This window comes from Triturus cristatus, chromosome 6 (assembly GCF_964204655.1).
Source record: "Triturus cristatus chromosome 6, aTriCri1.1, whole genome shotgun sequence".
Classification (NCBI taxonomy): Eukaryota; Metazoa; Chordata; class Amphibia; order Caudata; family Salamandridae; genus Triturus; species Triturus cristatus.
Genome location: NC_140589.1, coordinates 599,177,439 through 599,201,790, shown reverse-complemented (window position 1 = coordinate 599,201,790; position 24,352 = coordinate 599,177,439).

The window sequence follows — 24,352 nt, the reverse complement described above, 5'->3', positions numbered from 1 at the left end:
CCTTTTGGGCCCGCCCATCCAGGAAGGACCTCAGCCAAACCAAAGCCAAACCAGAGACACCAATCTCCGTGAGGCAGGTGAGCAGCTTGGAGTGCGGGACCGTGTCGAAAGCAGCCGACAGATCGAGCATAACCAAAGCTGCTCTTTTTAATATATATTATTTTATTTTATATTTATATAAGAGTTGATATTTTAGACATCTATATTTTTTACATCGATATTTTTAATCAATATTTTTGTACTTACCTGTTTAAGTACAGGAGTAGATTTTTGTTGTCTATTTTTTTTACTCGATATTTTTAACAACGATATTTTTTACATTGATGTTGTGTCAGTGAACCATTTTGATCCAACGCTAGTCTAGTAAGATCCCTACATTAACTTAATCTTAAATGTGATTGCAGCTGGCACCATGATTCCTACTAATTGTAAGGGTGCTAAGATGACCCTTGTTTTTAAAAAAAAGCAGTTGTAGCCTCCCTTATAATTATTGAAGCATAGGTCTCCTTGATAATATGCAAAATACATTTTGCAAGCAGGTCCTTATAAGGTTAGCAGAGTACATTACAAATCATGACGCTTTGTGCCATCTCCAAGCACCTGGTCCCCATAGCTTGACTGTGGGAAGTGTTGGCCAGCAAGGGTACTCTAAGTGACCTTTTAAAGATCATAGTTCATCTACACAAGGATATTGATGTGCAAATCTGCTTGGGCCCAAACAGGAAATTCACTGTTAAAATTAATATTAACAAATGAGTTTGCCAGGGCTGTATTTTGTCCACAACTCTCTTTTTTTGTTTATTAATGAATTAATTATTTTTCTAACCATGTGTGCACATGATTCTCCTACCCTAGCTGGTGAGAAGGTTCCAGCACTCCTTTTCCCTGATGATACTCTTCTCATCTCAAAAACCATACTGAGCTGAAAAATACTTATTGATATGTTCTCCTTATTTTCCAAGACCCATGTGTTAGACATCAATTCTCGGAAAACTAATTGTATGGTCTAAAATAAATGGAATAATTATAGAGGGCACATTAGCTTGGGTGTGTATACGCTTGAGAGAGTTGCAGAATTTGATGATCTGGTGTCAGGCTCTCTGCTTCCAGCTAATGGGTTTCACAAATTACTATGCACTCCCCCTTACTAAACATAGGACATGTGTTATAGAAAGGTTTACAAATGGTTATCTTTCTTTACAACTTGTCCAGCCTTTGAAATAGATACAGTTCAATTTTGAGGTGCCACTCTGCAGAGCTTTGAGACCATTGTAACTTGGCACAATTAGAGGTGAGTGAGAATAATTTCATAAGGTCCCTCGTAAATGTCGGGAGGCATACCCCCTACTACAGCTTAGATTAGACCTTTCCCTCAAGTCTATCAACCATTTTGCCAGGTGATGGTCTGCCCTGTAAAGACTTCGAATTTGGACTATCCTGTGTTGAAGCCAAACAGGGACGGTCTTGCTGAAATTATTGGCTGCCCTAATATCCACAAGACCGCTTTGCTCAACCACGTTAAGGATTCACTGACTGACCTGGGCATGAGCAATTGTTGGCACAAGCTGCTTTGTATTAGGTGTGCCTTGACTTTTATTGGCAATTAAGCTATTGGGCTATAAATATTGATCAAAATGAATTATCTGAAGCTCTTGGTAGTTGGACTAAAGTTTTTTCACTCAACAAACATGTTTTCAGGCCTAAGGACTTTCTTGATCACATCAACCCTGTGCAAGCAATATAATTTTCTTTGACATTTAGATATGACATCTTGCCAATTGCCACTTTTAGATTGACCTGGCTGTCTTTTTCTGATAAGTCAAAGCTGTGTCCAGTTTATTCGTACCTTGAAGAATCTATGGAACATTTACTGCTCTTCTCTCCTTTTCACTATAAACCAGCGTTAGATAGATTGAGCCTATGTGTCAGTTCCTGGGGCTTAAGGATTGAGTAACTGCCCTAAGAATCTGTAACAATGATACAAGCAAGCTGGTGGTTGCTGCAGTTTCGAAGTTTATGTTCGCTGCTTGACTTATAAGATCATAAACATTAGCTTAGGATACTGCAGTGCTTGTACAGCATTCTTAGATTTTGCAATGCTGTTTATGAGGCTTTTTATCTGTTGATTTAATGATTATTTCTTGATATTATATTTGTTTTTTTTAGATTAATTTAACTATGTCAAACAATTTTTATTATTTGATCCGTCAAGAAACCTTGAACTTGAGCTTATGCATTATATCAACTTTTTTAAAACAGGTCCAACATAAATAGTCATATACATTTGAAACTTATGCAGTTTAACATGTGTATTTACTATCTTATTGTAATTTAAATATGTTTGTGTGACAGTAGCAGTTTTGGATGTTTTATGAAGCTTTTTCACATACCAAAACTAATTTACTGAAATATAATTTTCCCACTGCAATTCAATCTGTGACTTATTTCTACAAGAGCAAAGTTGATGCAATTCTCTATATATTGCTAAAGCTTTTACACTAGATTGTGTAGATTTTGAGGGACGTCAGAGCTGGGCAATGAAGACTGCGAAAGACAAGAGGCAACATTGGTTTAATTAACTTGAATACTTTAATACTTGTTCAATTTCAAAATATTCATTCTCATCTTTAAAAATATTTATTTATTTTAAATGATATAAATGTACTGTACCAAAGCAATGAAGAAGAGAAATTCACATTAGGATATAACTCAGGGAACAAAAATGTATGTAATATATTATCACTGTGTTTAATTAGTGGATGTTTCTTCAGGCATGGTCAATTATTCATACAATGTAATGATGTTGTATGTTTCAACAAAAAGATGTTTAAAAAAAGAAAAAAGAAACATCCTACTAGGAAAATGACTAATCTACCTATGGAGACCATCTTATTTTTGTAAGATTTAAGAGACATAATGCTTTTCCAATACAGAAGGAGGGATGATGCAATTTGGAAATTGAACCCCACCTTCTATTTCAGGAAGTTTGAGTTTGAGTTTGAGTTTAGGACAATCCTAGGACACTTTCTGTACCATAAAAATTAGATAGGCGATGTGGCCGACCACCCAGACTTTGAAATTGAAATTGGGAAATCAGGTTTGAATCGTGCTCCCTACAAAACATCCTTTGATTCTGCATAAATCACTTAGGGCCTAATTTAACTCTTGGCAGGTGGCCCGAACTCTGCCAGGACAACAGAGTATATTACTTTGTCACACCACCAGAGGAGCTGAAGATATTACTAGCATTATCAGGAACTGCTGTCACTGTGGCTCTTGCTAATACATTGTAAGTTTGACCGACCTCAACATCAAACTTACAGCTTTATTTTTAATTTTGAAAAAATAAATCCCAAAGTGGGATTCTATTTTTGAAAAAAAACAAAGCAATTTGAGTTTCCTCTGATGGCGAGAGGGGCATTGAAGACTTTTCAATGCCCCTTAGTGCCGGATGTTTCCTGGCAGAGACAGGCATTGGAAAACAGCGTTTTTTCTGCCCATCTAAATTAGGTGAGTAGACATGTAGCCAAACTTCCTACAGCCCTTACTCCATAGAGCCATTGGAAGAGTTTGACCACAATGGAGACAGAGTTGTCTACACCGTCATCAAATTAAGGTCTTCCCAAATTTAAATCCAGTGGGTGTGCTAAAATGTTAGCGGGGTAGGAACTCCATCGACGTTGCAACAGAGATCCCTCTCTGCCAACATTTAAAAGAGGCCCTTAATCTTCATGTGTATAAAAATGTGTAATGCACCCTGATCTCTTCTGAGGTATTCTATTGCCCTTAGGCCAAGTTTGTGTCCTAACCAAACACTTAAATTGCAGGAAGCTATAATGGTACAATATCACTAACACACTTTATAATCGTAAGATAAAAAAGGAAATGGAAAATTAAAAAATAAGGAGATCAGACAAAGTAAATAGCAGTTATTTAAAAATAAAAAGTAAATAAACAAAAAAAGATTATTTGGAACCAACTATGTCACTGAAGAGAAAGGAACACATTGTTGGCAGGTGTGAACAATGTGCACAAGTTTCGTGTAGGAATTCAAAGTGAAAGGAGCCAAATGGTAAAGTGAGCTTACTTGATGGCTCTTGCTGTGTGCTTTGGTGGGTGGAAGCAAAATGTGGATGGCAATTTAAAAGACCGAAAAATGAAGCCCACTGCTTAAAAACCCCTCTATGTTGTACTTTATGTGTGAATATGTTTGGAAAACCAATAGTCTGGTGAGACAGCTAAAGCTTTCTCAAAAGGGGTGACCTACTGTTAACTAGAGAATTTAATTTCTCCTTTACTTTAGTGAAATTAGGTTTGATAGTAGTACGTTTATCTCTAGTATACCAAATATCAAACTATTCAAATTTCCGTGGAAACATACGTTCTAAACAAAGGGAGTTAAGAAGCAAAATGTGTGTTTTAGCTGAATTAAATGTCCATCCTGAGAACTTAGATTAAGATAATTCCTCAGATGAGAATAGTTGGATAGATGATTTAGGCAAATATTAAAATATATTCAACAAAAACTGAACATTTGACAATTTCACTTCTAAAATCAACACTTTTGATGTTATCATATTTGATCATATTTCAGATGCCAGTCAAAGGTGATTTTAGACACATAACAACTAATAAGGGTGAACGGGGTCAGCCTTGTCTAATGCCATGTTGTAGGTGAAAATAAGATGGAATGATGTATTTAATAATAATACAAACTTTAAAGCTTGTACTTAGACTATCTAGCATTTTTATCAAATTGGAGCCAAAACCAAAGCAAGATAAAGATTTGCATAGGAAGGCCCAATTGATGCAATCAAAATCCTTTTTACTTTCAAGGTAAATCACACCAGTGGATTGGTTAAGAAGAAATGCTTTTAAAATTACATTGCGAAAACCTCATGCATTTTTTTAGGATAGTTGGCAGTTTATGAAATCAGATAGATATGATTTTACATATGAGGGGATAAATGTTCCTAGCTTATTAACTAATAGATTGGCATAGATTTTGCAATCACTATGTATTAATTGAATTATCCAAAAATCTTTGCAAAAATCATGATCTTTTTCTTGTTTAGGAATGCATGTAATTGCAGCTTCTAAAAAGTACCCTTAGCACAACCGCCAGTCAAAGCAAATTAAAGAGTTCTTATAATTTTGGAGCCAATAAATCTGAGCAATGTGCCATAAAGTCAATATTGAAGCCTACTGGACCAGGAGCTTTGGACATTTTAAGAATGGTAATAGCATTTAAACTACTTGAAACTAAGTAGCAGCCACCAATTTATCTAAATCCAAAGTCATTTTGTTGTTTCAGATTTTTGCAAAACATGCATCGATATCTTTTTGTGAGAGGTGATTATCTTCTGCCTAAAGATTTTGGTAGTACATACCAAACATGTTAGCAATACTCATATCCAAAATTATAATGCTATTGTGCACCTCATTAATCACAGATTTAATTAAATTACATTACTTCTTCATTTTTAAACTATTTACTAACATTTTGCCTGATTTGTTTTGGCCACCTAAAGATTTGTCTCTGAGTCTGAGATGGATATTATTAGTGTTTGATTTAGCTACATTGTTTAGGTACATTTTTGCCTAAATTAAATAGAGTAACATATCTGAGGAACTAGAGGTGTGATAGTGATTCTTCAAAGATTTAATTAGCTTCCATAATGACATGTATAAAGCATTACATGTAATCCTTTTTTTCGGAATGTAATAAATCACAATGTCTCTGAAAAGCTGCTTTATATGTGTCCCAATTATTTGATACAGGCATATCTTCAGCAACATTTATGCCAACAAATGTATTTCTTAATGAAGCACTGCATTACAACTTTTTGTTTCTTGTCTGTGCCATTCCACAAAACCAAGCATACACTGATCAGTAATGCACTTACCCCAGAAGATTAAGTTCACTCTAAAATGCTTGAATATGTAGGCAAGTGGGATGGAGCCTAATCTCAGTGCATGTCATTCCCTTCAACAGTGGCACATGATAATTAAAATACAGGAAAGGACTGTTACCCAGAAGAATTGTGAATGGCTAAGACAGATTCACTAATTTTCATTCATAGGTCATTTGCTTTCTGAGTACATCAAATGCCATTCACAGGTCCAAATTAGAGAGATAAAAATGTTGCTCTAGTGGTCCAGCACACACAGAACTGTAAACAGTATATCCAATTTACTGGGAATCTGGCATAAATTCGTCAATGAGTTTGCACTGAGAGGGTTTTGATATGCAGACTTCTTCAGGGCTCCAAATTGTGTAGCAAGTATATTTTGTATGTAATTCTTTCAATCAGTATGGATATTGTGTCAAGTCGGATCCTTCTGTATGTAACAGAAAATTGGGTCCATGTGCCCAGAACGCTACAGCCTCCCCTACAATTTGGAGCCCTGAAGAAGCCTGTGAAAGGACAAAATGCATTGGCTACAACATTCTTTACTCAATGTCGTTTCTTTTAAAAGATGAAGAAAAAAGAATAAAAAATATTTGAACAGAAACATTGTTGCCAGATGCAGTGATTGAATGTGATTAAACTTGAATGCTCACATACAAACAGGGACTTTGGCTCAGCCCATGTCAATCGTCTTTTCTACTGTCATTCACATCTTGGTTCTGCTCACCACAGCATACACGGGTCAAAGGGTTTGCCCACGTCAAACATTGGCTCTTCTGCACTATGAGTGATGGCCTTTGTCATGCTTGTGTGTTTAAGATATGTATTCGTATTACACTACCATTACCTTTGCACTATTATGAATCAGATTTCTCTCTGACAGCCATTAAAACCAAAACGGGCTTCTATCCCTATTCTAAATTACAACTTCACGACAGGAAGCAACCGTACAGATCTCTTTAAATTACAGACAGTTAATATTTTTTTATTTGAAATGTTTATTTCAACAAAATGGTGGCTATATTTAAGCAATGCCATTGCATTTCTTTCCATTTGTTCCATATACTTGCAATTGAAAATAAAAAATATAACCATTAAATCAGCTAGCCAAGGCCAGACCTATTGACTTTGCCAAATATTGTTAATTCCAGAAACCATATTGACACCCTTATTCCAGGACAATGTTTGCATTTCACATGGTAATAGTAATGTTTTAAATAATTTGTTTCACACATGTTTGCAGTAATTTTCAACAGATCTACTGGCAGTTGACATGAAACAGGCACTTTCTCTAAATGCTAGTTTCTTTGGGATTTGTGATTCATAATTCTTCTGAAATTCAGGGGGACAAGGATGGCTACCGATGAAGTAAGACATATCTCACAATGTTTCCTCTGCCGACTGCCCCAAAATCTATATGCAATCTGCATTCATTGGGTACCAATGCTCAACACCCAGACCATCGCTTTTGGCAGTAGGTAGAGTGCATCATTGGATTTCTCCTTCCTCACACTGCAGGTGGTGTAGAGTATGATGGAGGCTAAGATGGAATTACCACGCCACGCCACACCATTGTTGAAAACCCTCTGCTGAAGCATAGTGTTGGAGCCAGCAGTGTCTGGTTGGCAGAAGGGATGCTCCCAGCCAGACAGAATCTACTGCTTCCATCAAGGGCAGGTGATAACACTCACTGTATAACCCGTGGTCACCCTTGGGTAGCTTGACACTGAGCAGTCAGGCTTATATCATAGGCAATGTATAAAGCAAAGGCACAGCAGTCACTCGCCATAAATACACAGGGTGTTACAAATGAGACTTCACACAGGATATATGTAACAATGTTTATATTCAACACACATATTCAATCATTATAACATGAACATCATATAATTTTTGGGCATAAAACACATTACAAAATATTGCTAGCAGTAGTAGCCCACTTGTATTGTTAGGATATCAATAGTATGCATACTGTGGACAATTCCTAATCTAACGCCACACCCAATTGAGAGAGAGCACCCTTATGCCATGCACAATATCAACAATGTGTACATACATGAAAGTAGAACACATTTTAGCAGCACCGTGGGCCAGAGCCACGCGGGTCAACCCAATGCCAAATGTATAGTGCTTTTGACATACATTCAAAGTGTGAACTGGCACCGCCAGCCAGTGTTGTGAATCACAGGTGGTCTGCACACAATCACTCCCACACACTCACTTCGCACTGCTGCTAGGTGCACCAGGTATCAGTCAGTCCGTACAGAATGCTCTTACTAACATACGTACTCAGCACCCTGATGCAGTTCCACTGGTACCCAACAGGTCAATAATTCGCACTCTGCATACTCCATGACCCAAGCCTTCCTCCCCCATCTAGTACACCACAATTGTCCCATGCACCCGGATGGAAGATAACGTGCCCTACCTCCCTGACAGTGAGCTGCCCGCGGCCAAAGTCACACCTAGTCTGGGTCCTCAGGGAACGTTTAGTAGTTCTAATTACTAGGTAGACATAAACAAAGGGGGGCATATTTACAAGCCCCTTCTGCGACGCAGCGGCAGCGTAAACCTTGCGCCATGTTGTGCCCTATTTACAACGTGACGCATCTAGGGAGATGCGTCACATTGTAAAGCCCTGCTCCACATGAAACCTGCGTCAGGTTTCATGTGGGCGTTACGGCTTCAGGGTGGACGTTCCCTCACAGGTACGCCTCGTAAACATGACGCAGTGAAATCTACAAGATTTCACTGAGTCACTTTTACGGCCATGCTGCGTCAAAACCCTGTGCCTGCTTGAAGCAGGCGCAAGGAGTGATGCAGCATGTTAGGCATAGGGCGCCCCCGAGCCTTGCTGGAGCCGCGTCACGCTTGCAACGTGACTCCAGCAATGCGCTGCCTTTACGACGGGGGATGCGACACGCATCTGCCCATCCGTGCTCCACATCAGTGGTGGTGCATGGGTGGTTTTGCTTGTTGCAAGTGTTCCGGCGCATCCCTGCTGATTTGCAGAGATGCGCCAGACCTTATAAATATAGCCATTCGGGAAATTCACCCACTGGTCTCAAAACACAAAGGAATCATGCAGGCTTTGGCCCATTCTGAACTGTCTCAGAAGCGTCCCTTCAACCCAGCCAATCTCTCTCTCACTACTACCTGGCGCCAAGATGTCTTCTGGAGGGTCTAGGTGTGTAGAGAGCAATTGATCCGCAATGATGAGGGTCAAAAGGGAGCAACTGATAAATGGAGAGTAACACAGGGGCGCTTCTCGATAGGAGGAGGCTCCCCAATCGGTATACGATGATTAGGGGTCATGCCCAGGATATCCAGGCAAGGATCTGGTGTACATTGGTATGAGTAGCACCAAGCACTTCAGATTTCAAAGATAATGATTTGCACATTCCTCACCTCCCTGGAAATGAGGCACAATGACTGGTGAACATTGGGATAGTTTGCACCAGGCAATACTGGTCACAGACACAGTGAAGAGCTGCAATTATGTAACTCCCTGGAAATGAGGCAAAACATCAGTTACAAGATGATACAGGTTGCACCAGACCATTCGGGTCGCACACACAGGTGCAAATTCAGCAGAGCCACATGGGGCAGAGTGAGGCACTACTATAGTACACTTCCACCTCAGAGGGTCGCACTCTGTGAATTGGACACCATACACAATCAGCATGCAGTTGGCGTGTTGCATGAGTGAGATGCAACACGGTCAACTAAATGGCCCACACAGGATCCAGCAACCTGTGATTCTACTCACCAGCCACTAGACACTCAAGAGTGTCAGGGTCCCCGCAGTACAGGAACCACTTTCTTAGATGTGGGCAAGATTTCTGTGGCTCCACACTAGACAATTTGGTCTCTAGACAAAAGTATTAGTTCCATGCTCACACCACGCTACCAGTTGAGATTGAGTAGCACTTGAGAGGGCACCGTTCTCCAGATATCACAGGTAAATAGTGCAAACCCCTCACTGGAGATCTTTGATGTCCCTGAGATCTCCAGAAGAACAGGAGAACCACAGTCAGCCCCCAGAGTCCACACTTCAGGGTGCCACTCTTCAGCAGGTCCTCGGCCCAAGCCAGCCACCATTCAGACAGTTATCCTTCAGGTGCACATGTGTGTATTGATGTTATTGGCAGGATCAAACAAGTGTACAGGGAGGCAATGGAAAAACCACAACACTTCCAAACTTAATGGGATGTAGTGGAAAATGTAGGAAAAAACATACCAAGTCCCTAAGTGCAGTTCAACTCATTGTGGACATTTTAGCCAAGGGAATCAGGATATCAGATGGGTTGTAGGATAGCTTAGAACAGTCACTAGTGGGAATATTTATAATCCTGCCTCTGTGGAGGCTGAATTGGTAAGTAAAGGGATTTGAGACTTGGCTAAAGAGCATGGACATTTTTTTTATACTAGTTATTTCTTTTCATGGAAGCATGGGGTACTACAATCATGAGAAACAAGCTAACTTCATAGGGTTCAGATGAGTACACCTGTTCTAATGTGGCAGATCTATTCACCAGAGTCAGAGTTTATAGTGAAATACTTCACCTCAAAGGTCCGGGTAGAAGCGATACCAATAAATATAGAATTAGGCACTGCTAGCTGATACATTGTTGGCTGTGGGTGTGTTAGGCACGTTGCTGTAGTGCAGATGAACACAGACAACATACACAGCCAAACAGATCATACTAGCCCATCACTGCGTGGAATCCCCTAGTCCCTTCATTTGTCATGCTACTTTTAAGTTTACAAGGGAGATACAAGCACCACGTCAGGCAGTTTACAGAGAAGGCAGCCTCTGATTAGGAGCACAATGGCAAGAGTGAGGTAAAATGAGTGACCAACACAAAACAAGAAAAGCTGAGTTGTTCCATCAGCTGTGAGACACCAGGCATGAAGGCAATCTTAGATATGTGAACTGGAAAATCAAGGAATTGTGCAGTTCCTAAATAGGGAATAACAGAGACCGCCAAGAAGGTAACATATACGTATCACCAGATATACAAAAAGGAGGGACATCTTTTGCCTCTCTAACAATGGCCACTCCAAATTGGCTGTTTCATACTTCACATATTACAGAATTTCATGGGTAAGTATGGGTAAAAGTGGATTTAAGATCTACCCCAGGGGTCTCATGAGCCATTCAGAAAAGCAATGATATCCATGAAATAAGACAGTTGGTGAAGATGAACTGCTTTATAGATAATACCATCATCACATGGCTGTAACTGAGGGTAGACAAACATAGTTACATTGCTGCAAGACCACACCGCTAAGTGGACCCAGAGTACAATTTGGATACCTGATAACAGTACACATCTGCTTTGAGAAAATTAACATTTTGAACATTGTATAAAAATGCAGATGTGAAATAAGTATCAAGGCATGTTGACAGCTATAAGGCAAAGCTCAGAATAGCACCTGATGTAGTCAGCTTTTGGACAGTAAGCTGAGTTGCCATTAGGTTAATGAATATGCAAGGGTAAAATAATTTTCCTTTTCATAGCATTAAATTTTTAGCGAAGCAGGCATACAGTTATCAAGAAAAGGAATATGCAAACAGTCTTTTTTATGTGAAGTTTGTCTTCCTCATAAGGATCAAAATCTAAGGACACGAAGAGGAAGAGAATGAAGAGGAAAAATAAGTGGAAAAACAATGGAAGAATAAGAGGATATAAATATAGAATAGAAAGGCCTCTATCCACAAAAATGGAGATCAAGTAGAACAAGAGAAAAAGGAACTAATAAGCATTAATATTTCAGACAAGGTACTCATCCCAGGAGTTTAAAGTGTTGAAAAGAATCTCATCTTTTGTCCTTAAATGCATCATTATATTGCAGAACAAATAGCTGATATATATGAAGACATTAGAGAAATAAAACAGGCCAAATTTCACTTGATGATCGAAATGAAAGAAAAATGAAAGAGGCACAGGAATATATTTTTTAGAAAAAGACCTGGCAAAGTGGAGAAGTATGTTGATGTAGACATATGACAATGAAACACAGGATAAACAGGTTAGTGTGGAAGTGGAAACCAGAGAAAACAGAGATGTATCACTTGACCGCAAGGTAAAATCAAAGGGGCATATTTACAAGCTGGCGATAAAAAATGATTGCCGCTTTTGCAGCCGTTTTCGGCCGAAAAGCGGTGATAATTTTATCGCCTAATTAGCAATGCCACGCAAACGCGTGAAACCTTGCTTTAGCGTCGGGATTCCTAACGCCCAGGTTTGCATCTCTAATGAGATACAAAGTGGGCGTTTCTGACCTAACATGACAGGAGAAATGTCGTTAAGCGACATTTCTCCTATCATCAAGCCCCACGCTATGAAGCCTAGCGGCAGGAAAAGTAGCGATAACCCCTGTTATCGCTACTTTCCTTACGCCTGCTTCAGGACTGACTTAGCTATGATATCCTATGGAAGGTGGATATCATGGCTAAGTTTGTGAGTCCCTATCAGCAAGCTAACGCCACACTACGTGAGATTATCGCTGGGTTTCCAGCGATAATCTCACATTAGGCAGTTAGCGCTAGGATTTTTATCGCTGAGGAGATAAGCATTGCTAATAGCACGCTATCTCAGCGATAAAAATCCACGTTACCCGGCGATAATTATCCTCACGCTAAGAGCGCTACGCGATAATTATCGCCGGTTGTTGCTGATATGCCCCAAGGTGTTTTCCTATTTGGCTTGCAAATAACAGACTTGACATCTATCATGAAGAACTGGTGAAGGGTACTGGGAAGATGCAAAACACAAGAAACAATGAAAAAAGGAGAACATGACACAACATGAAAGACAAGCCTTTCTCAAGCTACATACTACTAAATAGAGCAATCTATATCAAACCATTGATAAAAGTAAAAACATAGTACCCATAAACAAGAGTCACTATGTTGTAGAGGCAATGAGATAACTAAACGATGTATCAAATGTTGAGAAATTAACACAAATATCCCATAGAAGACATAACAGTGTGGAAGCAAGAAAGTTTGATGCACTGGAGGGCCCAAGAAGTCATTGATGATGATGACGTTAGATTCCTAATAGTACAGTATACAATGATACTGACAATCTACTTTCTCCTTAAGGTCCACAATGCCTTAATTATTATCAAAATGTGGGATTAACCTATGACTTTGTGGAAGGGAAAATACAATTTTTAGATACGCAAACATATATTCAAGACCGAACCATTCAAATTACTCTTCTCCAAAAAGAGCTACAAATAATGTATTACACACCACCAGCTTCCAACGAGGCTGACACACTATGTCCTTTATGGAGAATTCCAATAATTAATTATTCTGTAATTCAATAATTGCTTCCCTGTAACTAACCCTGGGCGGACAACTACTCTACGCTCGCGTAGTTTGTGCTACTTCGCGCTACGCAAATTGCACGTAGCACAGTGCAAAAAAGCGTAGTGTAGCGTAGTTGGCATTTTTTGCTCACTCGCGGTCCTCAATGTCAAGTTGGCGACCGCAAGGGAGCAAAATGACATCCCGGTGAGACTTTTTCCTCGTTCGCGATAAGCAACATCAAGTTGCCGATCGCGAGCGTGGAAAATAAACCTCCCGGCAAGATTCTCAATGCGGGGAGGTCAGGTTTCTCATCGCGACCACTCGCGATGGGAAACTACCAGTCCGCGTTGAGAAAGCTGCCGCTCAATTAAAAATCTACTCGAGCGGCAGAAAACGACACTGTGCAAATTGCCGTTTTCAATGATTGTACAGTGCGGACAAGCATCCAGTACTGTGCAATCATTGTGAACAGCGCACTACACAGTTCGCGTAGTGCTACGTGTATCTCGCGTAGTGCGAAGTGCACTTTGCGTAGCTACCCATAGCACTATTACGCGAACTACGCCCAGGGTTACCTGTAACCCCTGAAATTACAAAAAAATCAAAGATAAATAAATACATGATGAGGGAGTGGTAAAAAAATTTATGAATCATCGAATGCACCAATTTAATCAATGGGCTAAATAAAATTGATAATTATGATTTGTTTATTAAATGGGAGTTATTTATCATGTGCACCATACCCAGGGGAGGAGGATAATATCATGTTATATCAGGATTTATGGCCTGCACTTACCACATAGTACTGGTCTTGCAGAATAACATGATTCTCTGAACTGTTTAATAGTCGGTCGGACCGCAGTACAGACCCAGCAGACTTCACCAGTGTCTGAACCTTCTCTCCAGGCGGGTTGAAGGGTAGGCCACCACTTCTCCCATGCTGTCATACACTGCAGTCCTGCAGAAGGAGCTAGGTGCACAGTCATTCTTCTAGTGTAGTGCATAGCAGTATGAAATCGCAATGTTTTGGACAAGGTGTTCTTAGGAGAAGTTACCCCAAAAGATTGAGCTGTTTCCTCCTAGTCTTTGCTAACTCTCACTGCATGACCTTAGGAATCTGGGCACCATCCCACTGTACTGCAGAGGGAAGATGCGCATGCCCGCTTAGCCCGCATTAGGCAGGGGGAGCTTATGTGATGGGTTTAGGTGCCATGCCTCTGGGTGTCCTGTAAACAGGTACACCACATACCTGGGGCGGGAACGGCACTGGCTAGTAGTGGGACGTTGCACTGAGTTTTCCACCCACAGGATAGCCTGTCAGCCCTGTATCGGGTCTGCCATTGCAAACCTGTGGGGCACCAATGTGCCCCATCTAGGTTGGCATCACTTACGCCTCAGCCAATCCTTAGTGAGTCATCCCATATGACGAGGGCACCCCCTCAGGGAAGCCCTGACGGGCACGAGGTGGTTAGTAGGCTGAACACGGACGGATACATATGGATGTTCCCTGCCCAGGTAGTGAGGAACCCCCCAAATGGGGCTTTGCCTACCTTGTAGTTCAGCTCTACCCATGGAGTACTCCTGTGGTTTTGCTGAATCGCTTGTGTGGCCTCAGGATCCTGGACACATTGTCACTGTCAAGGCCATGGGGAAGTGTGTGCACCTTCCTACATAGATTAGGAAGAGGCGCTGACACAATTTTCCGAAACATGGGCTGGTCGGTCAATGCAGACCGGGGTGTGCGCACAAACCCTTGTGCTGTTTTGAATGCATGGCCAGCATGCTGTGGCATGCTACAGGATATCTCCTGGCACCTATGGCACTGTGAATAGGTGCCAGTCTGCCAACATGGGCCGGTCAGTGCATTCCTGCATCCCCGGTGTTCTAACACCCAGATCAGGCCTGCCAGTGCTCGCCTGTGTCTGCGCGCTTGCATCCCTGGTGTTAGTGGCAAGGTGCCTGATCCATCATCCCTTGGTGGGAGTGTGCAATCACACCCGTAAGGGCGTCCACCCATGTCCAGCTGGTCTGGGCAGGCTGGTGAGCACGCACTTGCAGCAGAGGGGCTAGTGCCTGGAAAACCATATGCCCGGCCTGTCCTTGCCGTGTGAAAGCACTTGCACCCTTCCTACCCATGTTGGAAAATGGAGCTGATTCAATGTTCTGAAATAGGGGCTGATCTGTCAATGGGGGTTGCAAGCTACAATGGCCTACTGACGAGGGTCCTGAAACTTAATATTTTACAAATTAAGCCCTGCATTAAGAACATAAAATTCCACCATCCTACAAAACACCATATTCAGGGGCATTGTTGCATGACTCAGTGGCGGCTTGTGAACTTTTACAATGGTACACACAAATTCATATACTATCCCCTTGTGTGCCCATGACGTGCTGGACACGTCATGGAGCACAGTCGCGCTGTGCCCATGACGTGTCCAGCACGTCATGAGGCATTCCCTGGGGAATCCCTCTGGTGCGGGCACCAGAGGGATTCCCTTTAATTAAAAATAGCCTCGGGAGCTGGGGAAGAGCTTCCCCAGCTCCCGAGCCCCCCCCTTTCAGTGTAATGACGATCGGCACGCACGTTGCGCCGACGTCATTACACTGAAAGTGAAACTGAAATGAGCCAAGAGGCTCATTTCAGTTTCACTTTGTACACGTGCTCAGGGGGCTATCTGAGCCCCCTGAGCACGTAGAAAGATGGGAGAGGTATCGTTGGAAAGGGGAGAATCTCCCCTTTCCAATGGTACCCCAGTGGATCCCTGCTTGGGAATCGCCACAGGAGGGCGATCCCCAAGCAGGGATCCACCCACTAGACACCAGGGACCGGGGAGCGGCCCCTTGGACAAGGGCCTTTGCTCCCCCCAAATAATTGTGGCATTATTTCGTCTTTTTGCCACCCCTGGGGGGCCAAAAAGCCCACTAGACACCAGGGAATTTTCAAAAAAATTAAAATAGGGGTGGGGGCTGCCCAACATGGGCAGGCCCATGCCCCCACCCCACCCCCCAATAATCAAAGTCTTTCTGCCCCCCCCGGGGTGCAGATGGGGCATTGGCCCCTAATCTGCGCCTTTGGGGGGGGGCAGAAAGCCCACTATACACCAGGGATTTCATTTCAGTTTTTTTTTAGGGTGGGGGCTGCCCGAAACGGGCACGCCAAGGCCCCCACCCACCCACCACCATTACAGCCTTTCTGCCCCCCCTGGGGGACAGATGGGGCATTGGCCCCCAATCTGCCCCCCGGGGGGGGCAAAAGGACCACTAGACACCAGGAAATTTAAAAATAAATTAAAATAGGGGTGGGGGCTGCCAAAAGGGGCTGGCCCATGCCCCCACCCCACCCCCCAATTATTACAGTCTCTCTGCCCCCCCGGGGGGCAGATGGGGCATTGGCCCCTAATCTGCCCCTCCGGGGGGGGGCAGGGAGCCCACTAAACACCAGGGATTTTTTTTGCGCAATTGTTTTTAGGGTGTGGGCTGCCCGAAACGGGCACGCCAATGCCCCCACCCTCCCCCCCACAAAAATGACAGTTTTTCTGCCCCCCCGGGAGGGCAGATGGTGGCAGTGGCCCCTGATCTGCCCCCTGGGGTGGCAGAAAGCCCACTAGGCGCCAGCGAGTACGCAGGGTTTTTTTATGCGTGGAGTGGGGGCTGCCCAAAATGGTCATACCAATGCCCCCACCCCCACAAAAAATAGCCACAGTGTTTCTGCCCCTTTAGGGGCATATCAGGGTGAAACCCCCTTCCCCGATTTCCCCCCAGGGCGGCAGAAAGGCCACTGGGCTCCGGATTTTTTTTAGCAATGTGCATACCTGTGGATTTTGGGCCCTAGCGAAGTTGGCACGTAGGCAAACCTAGCAAACCTGTACATTCTTTAAAACTAGACACCGAGGGGAATCCTGGATGGTGTGACTTCACTGGCTCTCACCAGGTTCTGTTACCCAGAATCCATTGCAAACCTAAAAATGTGTCCAAAATAACACATTTTCCTCACATTTCTGTGGTGGAAAGTTCTGGAATCTACGTGGGTCCACAAAATTCCACCCACCATGCGTTCCCCAAAGTCTTCAGAGAAAAATTGTACCTCACTTGCGTGGGTAGGCCTAGTGCCCGCGACAGGCAAGGGCCCAAAACGTATTGAGGCGACATGAAAATTGCCTACCTCAAAACGATCTGGTTTTGCAATGGGGGTCACCTGGGTTTTTGGCCCGGTGCTCGGTGGCCACCTAGGGGAACCTACCAAACCCACACATTTCTGAAAACTAGACACCCGCGGGATTCCAGGGAGGTATGGCTTGCGTGGATCCCCCAACGTTTCCTTACCCAGAATGCCCTGCAAACCTCAAATTTAGCTGAAACAATTACATTTTTCACACATTTTTGTGTGGGAAAGCTGTAGCATCACCGGGATGACACAAATTTCCTACCACCCAGCGTTCCCCCAGGTCTCCCGATAAAAACGGTGCCTCACTCGTGTGGGAGGCCCAAGTACCCACAACAGGCAAGGGCCCAAAACGTATTGAGGCGACATGAAAATTGCCTACCTCAAAACGACCTGGTTTTGCAATGGGGGTCACCTAGGTTTTTGGCCCGGTGCTTGGCGGCCATCTAGGGGAACCTACCAAACCCACACATTTCTGAAAACTAGACACCTGGGGAATTTCAGGGAGGTATGGCTTGCGTGGATACCTCAACGTTTCCTTACCCAGAATGCCCTGCAAACCTCAAATTTAGCTGAAAAAATCACCTTTTTCACACATTTTTGTGTGGGAAAGTTGTGGCATCACTGGGATGACACAAATTTCATACCACCCAGCATTCCCCCGGGTCTCCCGATAAAAACGGTGCCTCACTCGTGTGGGAGGCCCAAGTGCCCACGACAGGCAAGGGCCCAAAACGTATTGAGGCGACATGAAAATTGCCTACCTCAAAATGACCTGGTTTTGCAAGGGGGTCACCTGGGTTTTTGGCCCGGTGCTCGGCGGCCACCTAGGGGAACCTACCAAACCTACACATTTATGAAAACTAGACACCCGGGGGATTCCAGGGAGGTATGGCTTGCGTGGATCCCCCAACGTTTCCTTACCCAGAATGCCCTGCAAACCTCAAATTTAGCTGAAAAAATCACCTTTTTCACACATTTTTGTGTGGGAAAGTTGTGGCATCACCAGGCTGACACAAATTTCCTACCACCTAGCATTCCCCCGGGTCTCCCGATAAAAACGGTGCCTCACTCGTGTGGGAGGCCCAAGTACCCGCGACAGGCAAGGGCCCAAAACGTATTGAGGCGACATGAAAATTGCCTATATCAAAACGACCTGGTTTTGCAAGGGGGGTCACCTGGGTTTTTGGCCCGGTGCTTGGCGGCCACCTAGGGGAACCTACCAAACCCACACATTTCTGAAAACTAGACACCCGGGGGATTCCAGGGAGGTATGGCTTGCGTGGATCCCCCAATATTTCCCTACCCAGAATGCCCTGCAAACCTCCAATTTAGCTGAAAAAATCACGTTTTTCACACATTTTTGTGTTGGAAAGTTGTGGCATCACTGGGCTGACACAAATTTCCTACCACCCAGCGTTCCCCCGGGTCTCCCGATAAAAACGGTGCCTCACTCGTGTGGGAGGCCCAAGTACCCGCGACAGGCAAGGGCCCAAAACGTATTGAGGCAACATGAAAATTGCCTACCTCAAAACGACCTGGTTTTGCAAGGGGGGTCACCTGGGTTTTTGGACCGGTGCTCGGCGGCCACCTAGGGAACCTACCACACATTTATGAAAACTAGACACCCGGGGGATTGCAGGGAGGTATGGCTTGCGTGGATCCCCCGACGTTTCCTTACCCAGAATGCCCTGCAAACCTCAAATTTAGCTGAAAAAATCACCTTTTTCACACATTTTTGTGTGGGAAAGTGGTTGCATCACCGGGCTGACACAAATTTCCTACCACCCAGAGTTCCCCCGGGTCTCCCGATAAAAACGGTGCCTCAGTCATGTGGGAGGCCCAAGTACCCACGACAGGCAAGGGTCCAAAACGTAGTGCGCCTCAACAGGCAAGGGTCCTAAACGTAGTGCGCCTCACCAGTGGCGTCACTAGGGTTGGTGTCACCCGGTGCGGGTAACTCATGGTGTCACCCCCTCGCGACTTACCCCATGATTGACCTCCTCCGAGTCCGCCAGTGCCAAATAACGGGTGCAGATATCCAGAGCGTCATAATTCAAGAGTAAGGACCAAGAGACCATTCACTGTGTTGTGTGGACTGTATGCCAATGTTGTCAGTTCCCTGAGTCCAGTCTTTGGGGCTTTGTCTGGACACTTTAATGGTGGATTTGAGTGATGGAGTCTAACGTTGGCCGCTGCCCTCGGGATATTGTTTTACGCTTTGGATGGTAGAGTTTAAGTATCAACAAGCCACTGTACACTTGAAAAGAAACTTCTTCACAGAGTGTGCATCATCCACTTAATATGGACACACTAGAGACATTAATGGTTACTCTCGTCGAGGGGTCTCTGCTAAAGTCTTCCTTCTTGCATTGGCCTCCTTGATAGCCACTTTTGTTACAGGGCTTCACAAAATCACTCTTCCTCAATGAAACTTATAATCACTTAACTCTTAAAACTCTGGACCAGAACACAACCTCTGCAACACCATCACAAACTGCGATGGAAACCTCGTAGTCACGTTGATTGCCAATAGCATGAAAAGGCCATACTGCAAAACAATGGCTAGTATAACACAACATCAATATCTCTGAAATTCCTTCCCTGTTAGAGTCCCGTGTACTTCCCTTACAGGGGCTGTCCACTCTGTGTCTGCATAACCCATTTTCCCTGGCTCTGTAGTGTCTGTAAAGGAACTCTACCTCCTATTTTTAGTGGTACTTTTAAAGGTCTAGTATTCACAACAGCCAAAAGCCTCATGGCATGTCTCATCACACAGTTCAAGCTTTTAGCTGACAGCCCATTGCATTCTGGCATTTTATTCTGTTGGTAGTGTGACCATGGACTCAAAAAATACTGTTGGCTAAAAAGTCTGGACTGGCTGAACGTATCACATGTGACTTGGGGACGTTTGACAGCTATCCATCATCAATAAATGTGTGGTACTATTAAAGGGAATCCAGTACTGAATTTGTTCCAGTGGTGTACCACAGCACGTATTTCAGGGGAATGAGACTCTTTGCCACCTCCCTCATGGTCAGGTACCAGCTGAAGCTGTCTCAATTTACTGCAGTTAAGTCCTTCTTACGTTCTCCAAAGTCATGGAAGCAGAAGGACCACCAAAACAGAGATTTTTAACCTTTCAGCACACTGCTCGCCCTTCTGCTTTCACAAATCACAGTGGAAATAATAGGAGGCCCATTACTCGCCGTCCTAGACAGGTTTCATGTTGCTCCTCAGCCAGACTGTGTAGTCGACAAGCAGAACTTAGCAGAGGTGTTTGGGTCTTTCCGTGGAGGAGGTAGGTAAGGCCTGCTGAGACAGAAAGCAACCTAAAAATGCAACCTGTAGGAACCAATCAGAGCATGCAAGCTGTAAAAAGAAAAATAAGACACATAGTGCTCCATGTCTGGGACAGACCGCTTAAAACATGTAAGTTTGAGTGTACACATCACTTAAACATCAGTCTCGCTTGCCGTAAGGAAATGCCTTTTTTGTATGGTCATTCCCAAGTTTCTGGACTGATCCTGCAGGTTTTTCAACTCCTGGAGTTCCCATGCAACCATGCATTGTTTTTGAGGCAAAGCCACATCTATGCTGTAAGTATGCCAGCGCAGAGGCAGAGAAACTGTGGCATGTGATGGTAGAAATGGAGCTGTTTATTCTCGCCCTTAGAAGCAACGCTTTGGGTGCTGTTCTGGGTTGCGTTAAATTATAGTAAATCTCCCCCTTGTTTACACAGGAAGTTTCACAATGTGAGAGCAGTAAGTAGCAGAGGCTCAGCAAGCAATGATGATCGTACATTTCGAAGGAGTGATTGCAAAAATCTGAGGAGAGATTGTCTCACTGAGCTACGAGGGAGCTTTATTATAGAGGAGGTTGTGGGTTAAGCATGGAATTTTAATTTACCAAGTAGGGATGGGTAACTAATGGATATTTCCATCATGTTTGGATGAATTATGTTGCCAATTGTTACAAAAACTGGAATCTCTGCAGTGAAAAAAGATAAAGGGGCATTTTTTAAATAAAAGCGGAGTGATTTCCAATTCCGTCTGCTATATCTTTGGTATCTTAATAAGGCTACAAGCTACTATGCAAATTGGGAAACATTCTTTTTGTAGGATGAAGCTAAGTAAAACTCAAAGTGCAAAATGAAAAGCTCGTCTGTACATTCTGTTAAACGCAAATGCAGACCATAATATAATTTTATGTTTTGCGAAAAATTAATTGCTCTTGAAAACCACTTAAGTCACAACTATAAAAACAATTAAGGCACTGTAGCCTTTTCAGTGATAACACTACATTTGAAGTCACGGCTTCATAAAGCAGTAATGCACACAGTGAATTTAGATTTTTACAGCATGTGAAATTAACTTCTGGAACATTCGGGCTAACAAAGTGTAGGTTAATGTGATTGAAACCAACGCATAGACATAGCTTCTTCCAGGCATACATATAGCTGGTGAGCGATTCAACAAAGGCTTCATGGAATCCGATGGAGAAAGTCACGAAATACCATTCCAGGCCAATCTTCAATCGGGGACTAAATTAGTGAGCAGCGTGCCCATCCACACAACACCGTATCTGGCAATTGCCCCTACCAACACAATCACGGGAACTCAGAAAACCCGTAATAATGATATACCAAGGCCATATCACAGAGCTTAGCCACAGACAAACAAACACAGCACAGAAACGAAATGCACCAAAATCGTGCTTATTAACCACCTCTGCATTCACAAATTTAAATTTGCCTAAGACCACCCATTCTATCATGTGCAGCCACTATAATTTACACAAACGGCTGTCTGCTACTTACAGGCCCCCGCCCAGCCACAGAGGAGTCGCGCTCCGCTGCCCTGCCCCGACCCCACCTCGCTTCCTTACCTGGTGGTGGTGATCTGGACAAAGAAACAGCAGTCAGTCAGTGCTTAAATTTTAAGCACGTGTAGTTTGGGCGCATGGGCACTGGGCAGTGGGCTGATGATGAAAACGGCGGGCCAACCCCGGGAGGCACGTCACGTGAATGACGTCGTCAAAGTCCGGACTCCGGACGCCGACGTGGCATTTCTAAGCCAGCCTGATTGGATAATAATCTTGGCCGGCGCGCAGCCGGGTAACGGGTTCCTGTATTTAAATGCAGAGGCTCGGGTTGACGCAAAACAAAATAACAAGTTTTTGTGTTTAACACTCACTAACATCATTTTGGTGTCACCCCATGTCCTGGTGTCACCCAGTGCGGTCCGCACCCCCCGCACCCCCCTAGTGACGCCACTAGGCCTCACTACATTTTGGGCCCTTGCCCGTGGCGGGTCCTTAGGCCTCCCACACGAGTGAGGCACCGTTTTTATCAGGAGACCCGGGGGAACGCTGGGTGGTAGGAAATTTGTGTCAGCCCGGTGATGCCACAACTTTCCCACACAAAAATGTGTGAAAAAGGTGATTTTTTCAGCTAAATTGGAGGTTTGCAGGGCATTCTGGGTAGGGAAATATTGGGGGATCCACGCAAGCCATACCTCCCTGGAATCCCCCGGGTGTCTAGTTTTCATAAATGTGTGGATTTGGTAGGTTCCCCTAGGTGGCCGCCGAGCACCGTGCCAAAAACCCAGGTGACCCCCCTTGCAAAACCAGGTCGTTTTGATGTAGGCAATTTTTATGTCACCTCACTACGTGGTGGGCCCTTGCCTGTAGCGGGTACTTGGGCCTCCCACACGAGTGAGGCCCCGTTTTTATCGGGAGACCCGGGGGAACGCTGGGTGGTAGGAAATTTGTGTCAGCCCGGTGATGCCACAACTTTCCCACACAAAAATGTGTGAAAAAGGTGATTTTTTCAGCTAAATTTGAGGTTTGCAGGGCATTCTGGGTAAGGAAACGTTTGGGGGATCCACGCAAACCATACCTCCCTGGAATCCCCCGGGTGTCTAGCTTTCAGAAATGTGTGGGTTTGGTAGGTTCCCCTAGGTGGCCGCCGAGCACCGGGCCAAAAACCCAGGTGACCCCCCTTGCAAAACCAGGTTGTTTTGAGGTAGGCAATTTTCATGTCGCCTCAAAAAAGTTTTGGGCCCTTACCTGTCGCGGGTACTTGGGCCTCCCACACGAGTGAGGCACCGTTTTTATCGGGAGAACCAGGGGAACGCTGGGTGGTAGGAAATTTGTGTCAGTCCGCTGATGCCACAACTTTCCCACACAAAAATGTGTGAAAAAGGTGAATTTTTTGGCTAAATTTGAGGTTTGCAGGGCATTCTGGGTAAGGAAACGTTGGGGGATCCACGCAAGCCATACCTCCCTGGAATCCCTCGGGTGTCTAGTTTTCAGAAATGTGTGGGTTTGGTAGTTTCCCCTAGGTGGCCGCCGAGCACCGGGCCAAAAACCCAGGTGACCCCCCTTGCAAAACCAGGTCGTTTTGAGGTAGGCACAATTTTCATGTCGCCTCAATACGTTTTGGGCCCTTGCCTGTCGCGGGTACTTGGGCCTCCCACACGAGTGAGGCACCGTTTTTATCGGGAGACCCGGGGGAACGCTGGGTGGTATGAAATTTGTGTCAGCCCGGTGATTCCACAACTTTCCCACACAAAAATGTGTGAAAAAGGGGATTTTTTTCAGCTAAATTTGAGGTTTGCAGGGCATTTTGGGTAAGGAAACGTTGGGGGATCCACGCACGCCATACCACCCTGGAATCCCCCGGCTGTCTATTTTTCAGAAATGTGTGGGTTTGGGAGGTTTCCCTAGGTGCCGGCAGAGCTAGGGTTCAAAAACTACAGCTAGGCACTTTGCCAAAAAAGCTTAATTTTTCACTGCGAAATTGAGGTGTATCCACTATGCGTTTTGCGCCGTTTCCTGTCGCGGGCACTAGGCCGACCCACACAAGTGAGGTACCATTTTTATCGGAAGACTTTGGGGAACATGGGGTGAGTGGAAATTTGTGGATCCACGCAGATTCCAGAACTT